Source organism: Gymnoscopelus microlampas (genome assembly GCF_963454915.1).
Source record: "Gymnoscopelus microlampas genome assembly, chromosome: 16".
Taxonomy (NCBI): Eukaryota; Metazoa; Chordata; class Actinopteri; order Myctophiformes; family Myctophidae; genus Gymnoscopelus; species Gymnoscopelus microlampas.
This window is the reverse complement of record NC_139953.1, coordinates 45,131,460-45,149,531: the sequence shown is the minus strand read 5'-3', so window position 1 is coordinate 45,149,531 and position 18,072 is coordinate 45,131,460. Positions and strand designations below refer to the sequence as shown.

Sequence of the window (18,072 nt, the reverse complement as noted above, 5' to 3'; positions counted from 1 at the left end):
AGTGTCTACAATGTATACATCCTACAAACAAGCTAGCAAACTGTATAATAGACAGACGGCCACTGATAATATGTATTTCTCCTTTGTCAACAACCAGGTCAACTTGACCAAACAACCAAGTCATTGTCACACTTCACAAGAAGCATGAGGTTAGTCGGGCCAGCACTCCCTATCTACAGTAGGTGACATACTGTAGGACAGAGGTCTTCAACAGGGGGTCCGGGATCCCTAGGGGGTCCTCAGAGCTACTACAGGGGGTCCGCCAAATCTTTGTGTGATATATATATATATATGTTTTTACATTAACCACTTGAACCCTAGCATCCCCTTTTCTGAGGAGAACTTTAGCCAAAAATAGCCGATCTACAAGCTCACAACGCCTCGCAGCGTGAGGCGTTGAGAGTTTGTAGATCGGCTATTTTTTGGCAAAGAAGCTATTCACCTGTTTCCTAGGCAGTGTGTTTTCCCCTTCCTGTCGATTTCATTGGATATCATTGGTCATCTGACCCGTTTCATTGGATTTCATTGGATCAAATCGACAGGAAGTGGAAAACACAGCCTAGGAAACAGGTGAATAGGTGTAGAGGGAAAAAAGAGCAGACTAAGTAAAATATCTCTCCCTCTCAGCTAGGGGGTCCTTGGCCTGAAAAGGTTGAAGACCCCTGCTGTAGGAGGTTGACTGGGGAGCCATCTCGATGGGGGACGCACAACATTGCACAGATAGGATACCAATGCAATGAGTTCAATTCATACTGTGAATGTCAACTTAAAATGAATAAGACGTAAAGTCTTAAAGGACGACTTCACCCATTTCCAACCTATCTTCATATAATTGGTCCTCACTAATGCTCATTATAATATGGCACCATTTTTTTCATCTATTCACTCTGTCTCTCAGAGGAGGGCTGGAGTCTACCAGTGACATCATCAATGGGGAATCCAAGCTAATAGAAACTACAGGCTTTCTATATCCTGGAAAGTTAGCAACAATAAAATAAAAAATACAAAGAAAAAAAAAAGCCTAATGATGATGTCACTGGTAGGTGGGTTTCTGGAGTGTGCACAGCCCTCCTATGAGACACAGACCAAGTAGAATCATGTTTTTTTGTTCATTCCTACACTGTGGTTGACAGGATACGACCGCTTGATAAATCCCATCAATTTATGAATTAGCAAAAGTGACCGTGTGTCTAATCATGGAAGAGGCCATTTTTAATGGAAGATGTTGATTTCTACTTCTAATAAGAAAACATATAGCTTTGGACATTCAAGGAATGAGCTCACTTCTTTCTCAGCCTCTCTTACGAAAAAGGGGAAGGAAAAGCATAGTGATATTACTAAAGATGAAGTTATAAAAAGCATGATGAGCTCATGGCAGGACGTCTAACCATCTCTCTCTCTCTCTCTCTCTCTCTCTCTCTCTCTCTCTCTCTCTCTCTCTCTCTCTCTCTCTCTCTCTCTCTCTCTCTCTCTCTCTCTCTCTCTCTCTCTCTCTCTCTCTCTCTCTCTCTCTCTCTCTCTCTCTCTCTCACTATTAGTTCACTGTGAACAGGAAGTATTCAGTCTTTCGGCGCCATTCAAGAGAAGATGAAACTACACACCCTGCCCTGCGTTCTCCTCTGTGAGTAATTATTGTAATAGTTCTATTATATCACTATTATTACTAGTAGCTCTATTATTAAACTGTTGGGTTTGAATTGATTAAACAATGCATCTATATGGAATCTACTGTATGTTGTTGTTGTTTTTTATTTTGGATTGTCGTTCGATTAAGTCGTAAGTTGTAGCTCCTGTCAGTACTCGAGGAAGCTGCATGATCTAAAGTGAAAGTGCTTTTGGATCTGCCCTCTATAGAGACTCCTCAACGTGTAATTTCATTGATAAGATCTGATGAAAAGAAAATCAAGTATCTCTATTGAATCAAGCAACTTTAACTGTCTGGATTGCACACGAAAGCCAGAGTAGACGTTACAATGACCCCAGAAGTGTTTTAAAGTCAAATACCTCTTTAAGTTATTGTTTTTAACCCATTCAATCCAGGAACGCGTCTCTGTCATTTTAGATGTCTTTGGGCTATTCAAAAATAGCCCAAAAAATAGATATGCTATTTACTTATTTATTTTTGTGAACATTTGTGCAAATCTTTGAGTAAGTATTCTTTTAAGTAAACATTTGTAACTCAAATCATTGCTTCTGGGGGGTCCCTGGAACAAAATATTTGACAAATGTTCGCTTAAAAGAAAAATTCATGAAAAAAAAAATCACAAAAACATGTAGTAATCCTGGTCGCTATACCGCCTCCCCCATGACAGCCGGGGCGCCTGATGGAGGGGAAGGGAACTGGTTGGAATAACGTGTTCCTTCCACGCGCTACGTCCAACCAGGGAAACTCCCCCCTGTCAGGTGACAAGAAGGTCAGTTGGCTCTCATGCACTGAAGGAAGCATGAGCTCGGCCCTGGCCTCCCTGGCTGTGGGGGACTGGTGTAGCGCTGGTGTAGGGCTGTTGTAGCGCCCAGGATCACTTAGGAAATTGGCACCGGGTGAAAAAAATGGGTTACAAAAATCGCGGGATAAAAATTATAAAAAAAAAAAAAAAAAAAAATCAATGATTTGCATGAATTTTCACATTTCTTTTTTGTTGCAGATCTACAAGCTCATAGAACGGCACTCAGTGCCATGCTATGAGCTTGTATATCTGCTATTGAATGAATAGCCAGAGAAATCTAAAATGACAGAGATGCATTCCCAGATTGAATGGGTTAATTGTTGTTGTTGAACTTGAGTCATCTGTAGCTGTCTATGTTAATGTTGTGTTCATTAGGAATAATTAAAATGTAGATAATATGCATTCTTAGCTTCATATGTCTCATAAATGTGTTTCAGTGGTGAGCAGCTTCCTCTCCTATGGACTCAGTCAAGGTGAAGATTCATTTAATATCTATTGTCTTTATACCTTATATTTTTTGACCTGTCACACACTTCATCCTATCAATTATTACATGAAGTATATTTATGTCAGTTTTCTATTATGTATTATAACATTGTTTTGTACTGTCTAGTCAGCTTACTTGTTACTGTGATTTAGTGACAGATTATTTGTAGAATGTATTTCTACTTGTGTGTTTGTGTAGAGAGACCACAGGCTGTTCTGACCGTAAGGCCCAACCCAGCATTTACTGGAGAGACTGTTACATTCACATGTGACATGAAAGGAGGAGAGGACGATGATAAGTACTATCACTTTTACAAAGATGATCACCCTATCAGCTCCTCTGAGCAGAATCATTTTGCATTGCAACCATACCCACACCACAGTGGTGAATACCATTGTATCTGTAGCTATGAAACACATCCTCAAAGGCTTGAAAGAAGTAATACAGTCACTTTGATTGTATCAGGTAATTCATAGCATCTTACTTAATCATCATTATGTTTAAGATCATTTACAGAACTCGTGGCAGTCTCAGCAGTTGGGAGAAATACTGAGACTCAACCTTACACAGTTCTAATTTATTTCTCTGTTAAAAATAACAGATCAACCAAAGGCTACACTGGAATCAGACAGAACCAGTGTACTGACATCAAACAGTGTGACCCTCACCTGTACTGTGGAAGACAGTACAGCTTCATGGAACATCTACTGGTACAGAGACTACATTAGCTCTAAACCAGTGAAGGAGGTGACCAGACAGACAACCTACACATTCAGGCCTACCAGAGTCTCAGAGAGTGGATTCTACTGGTGTCGAGGAGGGAGAGGAAACCCAACATACTACACATATTACAGCAACTCAGTTTATATCACCGTCTCTGGTGAGTTATATACAAACTATACATTTAATACACACACACACACACACACACACACACACACACACACACACACACACGCACACACACACGGCGCAGGGTACCTGTCCACCACTGCAGTGTCTAGGGCTTTGAATCCAGTGGTCGTGTTCGTTGAGGTATTTGTCACCGCACGTACATCACCAGGGAATAATGAACAGGCATAACAACAGTGGTAACACAGAAATGTGTGTGGGGAGGATTACTTGACCACGACAAAATTTGGGGGAAAATGTGGTAAAAAAACAATTGGCTACTCTAAATAAAAGAGGATGAATTTACAATCAATAAAGTATCACTTTAAGTTAAAGTTATACAGTGCAGATTTCAAAAAAACGATTTTTAGCAGCCTCTCTGGTCATTACCGTCACTGCAGGCCGTTCATTTATTACTGCGTTACCCAGAATTCCATTCTTTTTCACGGAAGACGGAAACGTTTCAAAAAGCGTTCTTTTAATTGTTTTATACGATCTGTGGATCGTTTCTCTTAGCCAGTGGAGCTTTAGTTACCGTGAGCTGTGTTTTCTTTTTCTGTTTTTTTTCGTTCTTCAAATCATACAATCTCTTAAAATCAGCGTGAGTTTCCTTTTTGTTATTAGCGCGGTAGTTCCTGGCCAAACAGGAAACCGGTGCAGTAGTTCCTGGCCAAACAGGAAACCGGTGCATTTCCGCTTCCATTTTCCGGCCAGATGACGTCATTTTCGTGGGAAAGTCATGCTCGACAACGTTCAATAGAAAATATATAAATAAAAGGCTTTCGGGGGTGAAATTCATGGAGTGGGTGTTGTGAAACATTTGCCACTCACAAAAGATACACAATTTAACTTTAGTTTTATTGAAAACGTTACCTAGCATTACTTTAACTGTGTGTGTGCGTGCGTGCGTGGGCTCGTGTGTGCGTGCGTGCGTGCATGTGTTCTAGAGGCCCCTGTTCCTGTTCTCAGCATACACCCTGACAGGCCCAAGACTTTCATTGGAGAGACTCTTATGCTGATGTGTACGATTCAAGGAAGTGCTTCTGACTGGACGTACATATGGTGGAAGGATAACAAGATCTCCAGGGGGGAATCAGAATACATTTTAGGTCCTCCTGAAAATCCCAGTGGTGAATACCAGTGTGCAGGTGAACGCAAAGATGACAAACAATGGTCCAAACTCAGCAATACCATCACCGTGTCTGCTAAAGGTATGTGGAGTTGTAGGCTACTGTACAACTTTGACACTGTATATATGAGTGTGAGAGAGAGAGAGAGAGAGAGAGAGAGAGAGAGAGAGAGAGAGAGAGAGAGAGAGAGAGAGAGAGAGAGAGAGAGAGAGAAAGAGAAAGAGAGAGTAACAGAGAGAAAGAGAGAGAAAGAGAAAGAGAGAGAGAGAGAGAGAGAGAGAGAGAGAGAGAGAGAGAGAGAGAGAGAGAGAAAGAGAAAGAGAGAGAGTCGCACCTTATGTTGTAGAAATTCTATCCTCCCAGCTTCTTTGGGCCCTGATGACTGTGACACATGACTTACACAGTCCTAGTTAGGCAACCTAGCCTGCAGAGTTATGCACTTCCAGGAGCGCACTTTTCTAGTTTACTCTGTATTTCTCATGCTTACAGTAATGTCTTGGTTGGATTAGTAACCCTGCCTGCATGCGTGTGTGTGCGTGCGCAGAGGGGACTAAATGAGATTATACAAGACTACATTTAAATTCAGAAAGACTGTGGAACCAGTATTGTTTGACTATAAGTTTTTTTTTATTGTTAAATACCAGGATGTGGTTTGTTGCAACATTCCAATAAAGGCTCCATTTTGTTTGTAATTACGTGTCTTTGTCTTTGCCTTTGCATGCGCTTTATCAGAGTACCTAAAAGCAGATCCAATTCATCGCCAAACCATAATAAATATATTGCTCATTTTATATTCAATACAAATATCTTATTCTTCATAAGTTGTCTTTATCCATTCATGAGTTGTCCTGACAGAAATGCTATTTTCTTTGCTATCATAGTGACTCAACCTTCAGTGTCTGGATCTGTGGTGGGTCTGATTGTAGGACTTGTTGTGATTGTACTGGTCATCCTGCTGCTCCTGCTGTGTCGATACAGAAAAACTAAAGGTGAGAAACACCCACATATTAGATCTTTAGAAAACCTTCCCCCTACAGTATGTTGTGACACTAAACAGCAGAGGACTGGACACTATTTAACATATTTAACTCTTTTTTATACAGGTCCATGTTGTGTCAGGTAGGTACAACATCTATCTCTAGGAAAACACCAGTAATATACCACACGCACGCACGCACGCACGCACGCACGCACGCACGCACGCACGCACGCACGCACGCACGCACGCACGCACGCACACGCACACACACACACACACACACACACACACACACACACACGCGCGCGCACACACACACACACACACACACACACACACACACACACACAAGCAGCAACAACTTGACTATCATAATCTATATTCAACAAGTTTCCATTAACTAATGTGTGGACTAACATCTATGAGGGCTCAGCCCTGTCTGTCTCATCTTCACACATGATCACAGTAGATCATGTTTGCTACTTTGTGCTGATCCTGAAATAGATCTGTAGAGTCCCAGGGAACCAATCAGAACTCTGCAGCAGACCAGACGACCAACCAGAGAGGAAGACCAGACGATGTACACGCCCCACTTCAGCATGGTCAGCCTTTCAACATCACTCACTCACTCACTCACTCACTCACTCACTCACTCACTCACTCACTCACGTACTGTACATACGAGCTGATCACTAGCTCCATCACTGATGTGTTTGCTTTGAGAATGAGACTTCAATGAATTAATGAATTAAATCAATCGATCAATCAATCAATCAACCAACCAATTTGCAGCTATACAACCAGGCATTCTTTTAACACGAGCAAAGATGTCCTCAACTGACTGAAAATGTTACAGTAGCACATAGAGTACTTCATGATAACACATGCTTATTTACTGTAAATAAGGATTTTCAAAGAGGAAACTGATTTGACAGAATTGTAGAGATTAATATGGTGGACATTAAATGAAGTTATAATCTAATGTACTGATGTGTTCTGTCTTTCAGATAAGGCTGCAGCTGAGTCCAGTGACGTGACATATTCACAGATTGAACTAAAGAATATCAGGAAGAAGAAGGGTGAGCAAACAAAACAAACAAACACCACATGAAATGAAGATGAAATCACTGCTTGTACCTGGTATGAGTGACAAATAAAAATATATCGATTCTTGATTGTAGAAATATGATTAAGATGGAGGTTATGGAATGTAGAGTGGTGATTGTTAACACAGCTCACACGTGACACCCTCGTTCTTGGTCGACATGGTCAATAAGCCGCTCCGACGTAATGTACTCTATGCTAGAAATAATATTTCTATCTATTTATTTCTCTGTCTGTCTCTATCTATATACGGTTTAAATAATACTATTCTATGACTGTGTGTGTGTGTGTGTGTGTGTGTGTGTGTGTGTGTGTGTGTGTGTGTGTGTGTGTGTGTGTGTGTGTGTGTGTGTGTGTGTGTGTGTGTGTGTGTGTGTGTGGTGTTAAAGAAGGAGCAGGAGAACCAGATGTGACCTACGCCCAGGTTAACTACCAAAACAAAGCCAAAGCCGACAATAAGAAAGGTATAGTGTAAGGCCCCATGTCCACCAAGATGTTTTTTTCCTGAGCGCACCGCATGTTTTTAATTGTTTATAACGGTAGCGCCGAGTTTTTGGAAACTCCAGTAAATTGGCTTTGTGCTGGATATTTACCTTGCTCTCAGCGTGTGCATGTGCAGCGTTTTTCCCTGCCTGCTGAAAGCTAAAATATTTTCCACTCAGGCTCCTGGAAGTGCTTTTAGGCGAGCTGTGTGTGTGCATGCATTTATCTGTGTCTGTTTGTGTGTGTGTGTGTGTGTGTGTGTGTGTGTGTGTGTGTGTGTGTGTGTGTGTGTGTGTGTGTGTGTGTGTGTGTGTGTGTTAGAAGGAGCAGGAGAACCAGATGTGACCTACGCCCAGGTGAACTACCAAAGCAAAGCCAAAACCAACAACAAGAAAGGTACAGTAGGTCAAACACATATCCACCTGTAGAATAAGAAAGGTAGGTGAAATACATGAAATAGGTGAAATACACAGCATCATGTGGTTAAAGGTTAAGATGAGTAATTAGACAGAAAATCAACATAATGTGGATCAAAATGTAGGCCTACTATTTGTGTATGTAAAGACAGAGAATCAACATAATGTGAATTAAAATGCACTATTTATACTTTCTGCTAACATGTTCTGTGTATTATTTTCCATTCACAGAATCAGCAGCTCCAGAGCAAACTGAAGATACCGTTTATGCTCAGGTCAAACCAGGAACGTCTCTTGGTAAGATACTGTTTTATTAATAACCATAGAGCTAATGCTGTATATACAGTATACTGTAGCTGTGCATTCATGCTGTGACCTCAATAGTTACATAGAAACTGCAATATCTTATACAATGACAGTATTTCCATATTTAAACTTTTTCATTTTTTAGTAAATGAATGCTCTACTTTGTCATACTACAAACTACAGCGTCACAAAAAAGTATCAAACATAGCCGATCTAAAACTTGTAGATCTGCTATTTGTTGTACTTTAAACATTGTTTTAAGTGAAAGTGTTTAAGTGTGTGTGTATTTATAATACTTATTATTAAACAAAAGCTTGTGACTAAATAATAACTACATTGGATCCATTGAAACACAGGTTATTTTTTTATTTTACATTTACTGAAAAGTAACAGTTGTGTAAATGGAAAGGTTTCTGTCAGACTTCAGTGATTTGTATTGTATGTTGTTTCTTTCCAGGATGATAAATGCAGATGCAGAGAAACATGATGAAGAGAAGAACAGCATGGACGTTGCATTTATTATATCTACTTTGATATTATGAATCTTCCACACAAACTGGATCATATCTGAACTCATTAAAATAGTCCTAAAGCTGCATTGTGTGCTATGCATCCTCTGCTGATAAACAAGGACAAGCCTCTTACCTTGTCTATTAAAACCAGAGGTTTTCAACCATTTTAATATCAAGGACCCCACATTTGATTTAAAAAAAAACTTTATCTCTGGGATCCCAATCCACAATGTCAATTCCTCAGTGTTAATTTCACACTGAGTGTACAAATGGAACCAAATAGACCCTTACTGGTCCATTTGGTTCCGGAAGGGTATGGGTGCCAATGTGCCATACTAATTTATAGAACGGTAATTCTAATAACTATTAATATGTCTTATTTTGAAACATTCTAACTCAATTGAATTGCGGTGTCCACACCACAACTATAACAAAAGCGACAGTGGTGAATGATATCGTTGGGATCACTTTCAGAGAGATTTGATAAATGATTGTTGACGATCAACAATCATCTGAATTTACAGGCCATCACATTCAACATTTTACAGTTACAACATTTTCCCCACTTTCATCAGTGTGGATGCTCACATCATTATTGTTATAGTGTTCTTTATAGATATTATCTGTACTCTTTAATTATTATAGTTATCTTCATAGTTATCATTATTGATGTGGACTTTAGCCTCTGGTCACCATTGCGTATGAAAACATGGATTCTATTCATTCTACACAAATGTTCACCTGAGTTACTTCTCTTTGTAAATAGTTGTAGATAAAAGCTTATAGTAATAATCTTATTTTGATAAACCCTTATAATGTACTGAAATGTAATAACGGCATGTTGTGATGCCCCCATTCCCCAGCTTTAGCTTTGTTATAGTATAAATGGTTTAAGTTGTATCTGTTGTATTGTCTTTTTACTATTAAAAATAAAAATGTTGGCTTCTATTACATTTTGTATTCATTCAGGTCAAGTTTTCTTCAGACAATTGTTGTTTCCTGTGTGGTTGATTTATTTAATAATCTACTGTAATAATAATGAACAAAATATTTAAATAATAATATTGATTTCATGAATAATGAAATCTGTCTGCATGTACCATCAAACAACTGTACCCCAATGATAAAGAATCAATGACAAATTAAAAATGTAGACATCTTCCACAATCCAAAAATACATATATTCAGGTTAAGTAAAGATACTCAAAAACAATTACTTAATTACAGTTCTCAAGTAAATGTACTACTTTCCACCATTGCAGACACGATTATGGACCATATTTATCTAAAGGGTTAGGGTACAGGAGCCTTACAAATGATTGGATAGTGGTGAAATATTTGTCCTTGGCACTGGGTGAAAAATAGTGTTACAACATTGTGGGATAAAAAAAACATATGTATGATAATGTTTGATGAATTAAGCATAACGTAATCTCTCAAGAACAGATTCTGCACTGCGTTGGAATCTGTCCTGAAGGTTCGTCATAACGTGTGCACACTGTGTGGGAGTGGGCGTGCCTTCATATCAGGAAGCAGGCCGCGCTTTACCCAATCAAATGTAGTGGGCGGGATTCACGTGTCCGTCGTCCTTCCCTACTCGAAACTAGCCGAAACTAATTTAACAATAGCGTCCGCGGAGCAGACAAAACCACGGAAAGATATTCACATTTGAACTTACTCTTTCATCATAGAAACAAGTGGGCTTTTAACCAAAACGATCCATGTTCTCTGGGAGAAGTGGTGTTAGTGTTCCGTGTAGAAATGTTATCTAGTCGGAATGAAAATGCAAGCTCACCACCGGAAGTGGAGCGGTGAAGGCAGACTTAAATCCGTTTCCTTGCGCACATGTGCTGCGTCGGCATTGTCCCAGAGTCACACTGAGGAGGAACAACAGCAGAGGTCGCTGTTTTTGAGCAACACATGATGTATTTAGGCTGTCAGGCTCATATACTGTAGGATACCGCATTTCAATGCATTCTTTTGTCAGGAGGCCGGGGAATTGTTTGCTGGGGGTGGGGGTAGAAGGGGTGGGGGGTCGTCTGTGGACCCATACATGCTAGATCCTGTCCAGTGGTCAGACACACTCACTGCACACAAACCAACGGCTCTAGAAGTCATCACAATGTTTTGACATTCACACCTTTGTCACGTGTTCTCTCCACACCCACCCTACATCACTGTCAGGCATAAACCTTGTATCTCCATGATATATTTTTTTTTTATTCAATAAGTTAATGCCCTAGTTCACAAAAGTTGCAAAAAAAGCCGATCTACAAGCTCACAACTGCGACGCGTTGTGACCTTGTAGATCAGCTATTTTTGAGAGATTAAAGAGATTAAAAGTGGAAATGAAATTATGAAGCGTGTCTGTGGGTTTTATAAATATTGAACCACTGAAGAGCTAAATAATAACTACATTGATGCTATTGCAAAGCAGGTTCTTTTTTTTCATTTCCTGAAAAGTAACATGCAAGGTTTCCACCCGACAGCCACGCTATGGTACTGCTTCCTGCAGACAGTCATTGTTTCCTTCAGACGTTTCAGATGTGCATTGTACACAGTTTCCATCATTCTACTGTTATTTAAATGTAATATAGTCTAACATGTCTCCTGCATCTACCTCTACCCACATACTGCTGCTTACCACTAGCTGCTATAGCTGTAAAAAAATAAATACAAAAATGGATACATGGATACACTAAACCTCAATCCACCAATCCTACAACATTATTGACCTATGTTTGTCTTTATATTTACCTACATCCTACAAGTGATCATTTCACTTAATAATGTATTGTTTAATTATACACAACACAGTCACTTCTTGCTTACTGTTTTACAAGCATGTAGAGAGACAGGAAACCACCACAAAAAGTCCTGCACAAAACCACATCCTCCCTTTAAGTTCTCAGGTCCTCACACCATGCAACATGCCTTTGCCCATTAACCCATTGAGACGCATCTCTGTAACCACTTTAACCATTATTTAATACTTTGACTATTCAAAAATAGCAGATATACAAGCTACGAGCTTGTAGATCTTGTGAAAATCTTTGAATAATATATATTTTTCTTTAAAGCGAACATTTTGTACTCAAATCTTTGCTTCTGAGTGGTCCCTGGAACAACATATTTTGAGATGGGGGTCTGCAGCCAAATACATATCATTTTGGGGGCCCTTAACATAAAAACATTTGAGAACCACTGATTATAGCAACATTCAAAAATAGCAGATCTACAAGCTCATAGCGTGACACTCGGCTATGAGCTGATGAGCACGCGGTCAGACACCAGGCAGATGTCATCTGCGTAGTCTAGGTCTGCCAGGGCTAGAGCAGGGTTTATTCTAGACTTCCTTGGTGTAATTGTGAAGCCAAGTTCCTGCTCCCGCCCGTTGATGGCTTTCCTGAGCGCGTAGTCCAGAGCTATGACAAAGAGGAAAGGGGCAAGAGTGTCTCCCTGCTGCACCCCTGCTAGGATTTGGAACTCCTCGCTGATGCCATCTGGGGTTACCACCTTGGCTCTTGTGCCCTTGTACATGGCCTCTATGGCCCGGAGTAGATTCGGGGGTACCCCGTAAGCCTTGAGGATTTTCAGCATTATGCCTCTGTCTATTGAATCAATAAAACACAGCACTGCTGTCAAGTAGGGGAGACGCAGGGGAGAGGCCGAGGCCCCAGCCGCCCGGGGGCCTCGCCATACAGGATCAGCGTGCGTCTACCCTTCGCCGAGAGGCGCGGGTAACCCGCTGAGCCCCGCTCGTGATGGGGATTGGGGATTGAAATTATTCCCCATGAACGAGGAATTCCCAGTAAGCGCGAGTCACCAGCTCGCGTTGATTAAGTCCCTGCCCTTTGTACACACCGCCCGTCGCTACTACCAATCGGATGGCTTAGTGAGGTCCTCGGACGGGCCCCGCCGGAGTCGGTCACGGCCCCGGCGGAGCGCTCGGAAGACGCCCGAACTTGACTATCTAGAGGAAGTAAAAGTCGTAACAAGGTTTCCGTAGGTGAACCTGCGGAAGGATCATTACCGTTCTGTCCGGCACCCTCGCGCGGGGGTCTGGAGGCACGGAAAAAACCTTCGCCGCGGCCGGGTGCGGTGCCGGTGGTGGCGCGTGGCGCCGGGCTCCTCAGGGCCTGTTCTCGCCCGCGTCGCTCGGCCGCCGCTCCCCCCGGCCCGGCCCCAAAGGCCTTGTCAAACTCGCACCGGGTCGTCCGTACGCCTAGCCCCGGTCCAGGCATGGCCTGCCGGCCGTTCGCGGCCGCCAGGCCAGGGCGTGCGGTGCTCGTCGTCTCTGGTCTCTCCCCCCCCTCGGGCTCTGGCCTCGGGGAATCTCCGGTCGGAACCCATCTGTGACACTTTCTTTTTAAAGTGTCACAGATGGGTTCCCGGTCTTAATGGATTACTTTTTACACATGATCTTTGTAAATGTATTTCATCACTCTACTAAGTTGTTTATATTTCATTATGTAGGTTATGACAGCTACAACACGACCTCTACTACCCTGATAGACACAGTGTAATAACATCACTGCTGCTGCTGCAATATGTATGAATTAACTGAACTACATTCCACAGTTGTATGTATTTTTATTTATTTAACCTTAATGTAGGTATGTTGAGCACAAGTGCTCTTTTTCAGCAATGCCCTTCTTCACACTCACATGGGAGCTGACCAGTACAACCACAGTCTTACACTGTTGACCACTGAGCAGTTCCACTGGAGCAGTTGGTGGTTCAGTGCCTTGCTCAAGGGCACTTCAGCGGAGAAGTTCAGGGAGAGGGGTAAGTGGTTGCCATTCACTTCCTAACCCAGATTTTTCCTGCCGCTCTGGGGGATCGAACCCGGAAACCTTTGGTCATTAACTCTTCTCTAACCTTTAGGCCACCACTGCCCCACAAGAAATGACTACAAACATTTCACTTCATCAAGTTGTAAAAACATTCCTGTTTTTTATTGTGTTTTAGTCGTGCACATGAGTGTAAAATAGTAGAGGCCCTAGGAGGGGTCCATGCACACCCTCTTATTTATTTTTTCTAGTTTGGATTTTTGGCATCCATAGGACCTCTAATATAGGGATTTTGATGATCCCAAGAAAAAAAGTGGTCCAAAGTGTGTTTTTTTTAATGTTTTATTACCCCTATGAGGTCTTTTGGAGACTGTGCACGCTCAAATGTAGACGTAGCCCAAAGATAGAGATATAATTGGATTCTAGACACCCTCAGGTTTCCAATGGGACCAACCTTGTCATGCTACCTTGTCGGGAAGGGGGCTAAATACCTAATGATTCAAAGTTAGACAACATTTTGGCGAGGAAAAACGGCCATGTGACCTGTCCTGGTTGGCTGTCCTGGTTGGACGTAGCGCGTGGAAGGAACACGTTATTCCAACCAGTTCCTTTCCCCTCCATCAGGCGCCCTGGCTGACCAGGGGGAGGCAGCATAGAGACCAGGATTACTGCATGTTTTTTTGTGAGGGTACCTTACCTACCCTAGGAGACACGGGGAGAACATGCAAACTCCACACAGAAAGGCCCTTTCACCAACCCCACCTAGAGTATGGGCACTGATGACGCGGAGGAGAGAACACGCCGCCAGCGAACCCAGGACCTTCTAGCTGTGAGCGCTACCGACTGCACCACCATGCCCCCCTATTTATGAAATGTATGTTTCAGGTTTTCGTTTCTATATTTTAAAGTGTCAGTGATGGCTAGAAGTTAGTGATTTACTAGTAGTAAATTATTATCTGTTATTTTCTTTAACACAGCATTGTTCTGACTACTACTTGATAAATCCCATCAATTTATGAATTAGCATGGAGTGACCCTGTGTCATGGAAGAGGTCATTTTAATGGAAGATGTTAATTTCTACTTCTAATAGACGTTGGGCCTTCAAGGAATGAGATCACTTCTTTCTCAGCCTCTCTTACGAAGCAGAGGAAGGAAAAGCAGATCTGAATTTAATCTAAAGAAGTTGTTATAAAAAACATGCTGACTGACCTCATAGCAGGAAATGTAGCATCTCCTCTCTCTCTCTCTCTCTCTCTCTGTGTTCACTGTGAACAGGAAGTATTCAGTCTTTCGGCGCCATTCAAGAGAAGATGGAACTACACACCCTGCCCTGCGTTCTCCTCTGTGAGTAATTATTGTAATAGTTCTATTATATCACTATTATTACTAATAGCTCTATTATTAAACTGTTGATTTTTAATTGATTAAGCAATGCATCTATGGAATCTATGTTGTTGTTGTTTTTTTATTTTGGATCTTGACCAATATTTAGGATCTTGACCAATGTATTCACCTCGCTGTACATTTATCATTTAAACAATATTACTATAAGCCAGTGGTTCACAAACCTTTCAGGCCGTGACCCTCAAAAATTATCATATTTGAACTGTGGACCCCCCACCCTGACAAGCAATTGGACATGTAGGAGTTGAGGCATTACATTTAGTTTGACTCGGTTCTACATATAAATAGTGAACATTCAAATTTACCAAATTTACACTTTAACAATGTGATTACATTTTTAAACATTAAATGTACATTCTTCTCCAATATTCTCCAACCATTAATTTGCAGCCTTAGATTGTAAGCTTGTCATTGTCATACTTTATGTATAGCTTTCAATGTTTTCTTTATAACACTGTCAACACGATCTAGAAATGGGCGTTAGCCAGGACTGTGTAAGTCGTGGGTTGTAGCTGCTGTCAGTACTCGAGGAAGCTGCATGATCTAAAGTGAAAGTGCTTTTAGAACTGCCCTCTATAGATACTCCTCAACGTGCAATTTCATTGATAAGATCTGATGAAATGAAAAATATCTCTATTGAATCAAGCAACTTTAACTGTCTGGGGTGCACACGCAAGCCAGAGTAAATGTTATAATGACCCGAGAAGTGTTTTAAGTCAAATACCTCTTTAAGTTATTGTTTTTAACACATTCATTCCAGGAACGCGTCTCTGTCATTTTAGATTTCTTTGGGCTTTTCAAAAATAGCAGATCTATACAAGCTTGTAGATCTGCTATGTTTTTTTTTTATCGTGAAAATGTGCGTAAATCTTTGAATATGTATTAGTTTAAGTAAACATTTGTAACTCAAATCTTTGCTTCTGGGGGGTCGCTGGAACAACATATTTGACAAATGTTCGCTTAAAGAAAAATGCAATGATTTGCACGCTTTTTCAAATTTCTTTTTTGTTGCAGATCTACAAACTCATAGAACGGCACTCAGTGCCATGCTATGAGCTTGTATATCTGCTATTTTTGAATAGCCAAAGATATCTAAAATGACAGAGCGTTCCCAGATTGAATGGGCTAATTGTTGTTATTGTACTTGAGTCATCTGTAGCTGTCTATGTTGGTGTTCATTAGGAATAATCATAATGCAGATATGCATTCTTAGCTTTATTTGTCTCATATATGTTTTACAGTGGTGAGCAGCTTCCTCTCCTATGGACTCAGTCAAGGTGAAGATTCATTTAAAATATATTGTCTTTATACTTTACATTTTTACACCCGTCACACACATCATCCTAACAATTACTTAAAGGGGCTACACCATGAATTTCATTTTTTTTTAGGTTTTTAGTATTTTTTGGGCTCCCCAGTGTCTCTTGTATACCCAAAAAAATATTTTTTTTAAACATTCAGTCATTCATGCTCATTTCATGGATTTCCTGAATGGGCGTGTCTGAACAGGCCATTTCAGAATGGCTGTGCAAGTGATGTCACTTGCACAGATTTTGCATCGACGATGGCCAGACAGAATTGCTCAGTAGCTCCCCCCTGCCCAATAGGACGTTTTGGTATTGCAGCTGAAAAAGCTTGGAATGACAGACAGTCAGATTGTGAGAAAAAATATCTGGATGTTTTTTAGGCTTACAACCTGTTTAAAACGTATTAGGGGGCAATATTTATATATAATATATATTTTTTTAATTCATGGTGTAGCCCCTTTAATACAGTATATTTATGTCAGTTTTCTATTATAATATATTATAACACTGTTTTGTTCTGTCTAGTCAGCTTACTTGTTACTGTGATTTAGTGACAGATTGTTTGTAGAACGTAATTCTACTTGTGTGTTTGTGTAGAGAGACCACAAGCTGTTCTGACCGTACAGCCCAACCCAGCATTTACTGGAGAGACTGTTACATTCACATGTGACATACGAGGAGGAGAGGACGATGACTGGTACTATCACTTCTACAAAGATGATCACCTTATCAGCTCCTCTGACCAGAATTATTTTGAACCTGCAGACCCACGCCACAGTGGTGAATACCATTGTTTCTGTCGCTATAAAGAAGATCATCAAAGAGTTGAAAGTAGTAATACAGTCACTTTGATTGTATCAGGTAAGTCATATCATCTTACTTAATCATCATTATGTTTAAGATTATTTACAGAACTCATGACAGACAGTCTCAGCAGTTGGGAAAAATACTGAGACTCAATGTTACATAGTTCTCATTTATTTATCTGTCAAAAATAACAGATCAACCAAAGGCTAAGCTGGAATCATACAGAACCAGTGTACTGACATCAAACCCTGTGACCCTCACCTGTACTGTGAAAGACAGTACAGCTCAATGGAACATCTACTGGTACAAATACTACATGGACTCTAAACCAGTGAAGAATGTGACAAAACAGACAACCTACACATTCAGACCCACCAGAGTCTCAGAGAGTGGAATATACTGGTGTCGAGGAGGGAGAGGAAACCCAACATACTACACACATTACAGCTCAGTTTATATCACTGTCTCTGGTGAGTTATATATAGTTATATACAAACTATACATTTAACACACACACACACGCACGCACGCACACACACACACACACACACACACACACACACACACACACACACACACACACACACACACACACACACACACACACACACACACACACACACACACACACACACACACACACACACACACACACACACACACACACACATTACTTACAACAACATTTGGAAGAAAATGTGGTAAAAACTATTGGCTACTCTAAATAAAATAGGATGAATTTACAATCCATAAAGTATCACTCAAGTTAACTGAGTGTGTGTGTGTGTGTGTGTGTGTGTGTGTGTGTGTGTGTGTGTGTGTGTGTGTGTGTGTGTGTGTGTGTGTGTGTGTGTGTGTGTGTGTGTGTGTGTGTGTGTGTATGTGTGTGTGTGTGTGTGTGTGTGTGTGTGTTCTATAGATGCTCCTGTCCCTGTACTCAACATACATCCTGACTGGCCCGAGACTTTCATTGGAGAGACTCTTATTCTGAAGTGTACGATTCAA

The 18,072-nt window shown here is 40.9% G+C and overlaps 1 long non-coding RNA gene across 1 annotated transcript in view; it reads left to right on the top strand.

Moving 5' to 3' along the window:
• The first annotated feature begins 6,951 nt into the window (after positions 1–6,951).
• LOC311063716 overlaps positions 6,952–18,072 on the top strand; it is a 16,614-nt gene continuing 5,493 nt past the window's right edge. Inside the window, exons 1-2 of the long non-coding RNA XR_014602639.1 lie at positions 6,952–7,013; positions 7,428–7,502. This is a non-coding gene — a long non-coding RNA (uncharacterized lncRNA). The remainder of the gene's footprint in view (positions 7,014–7,427; positions 7,503–18,072) is intronic.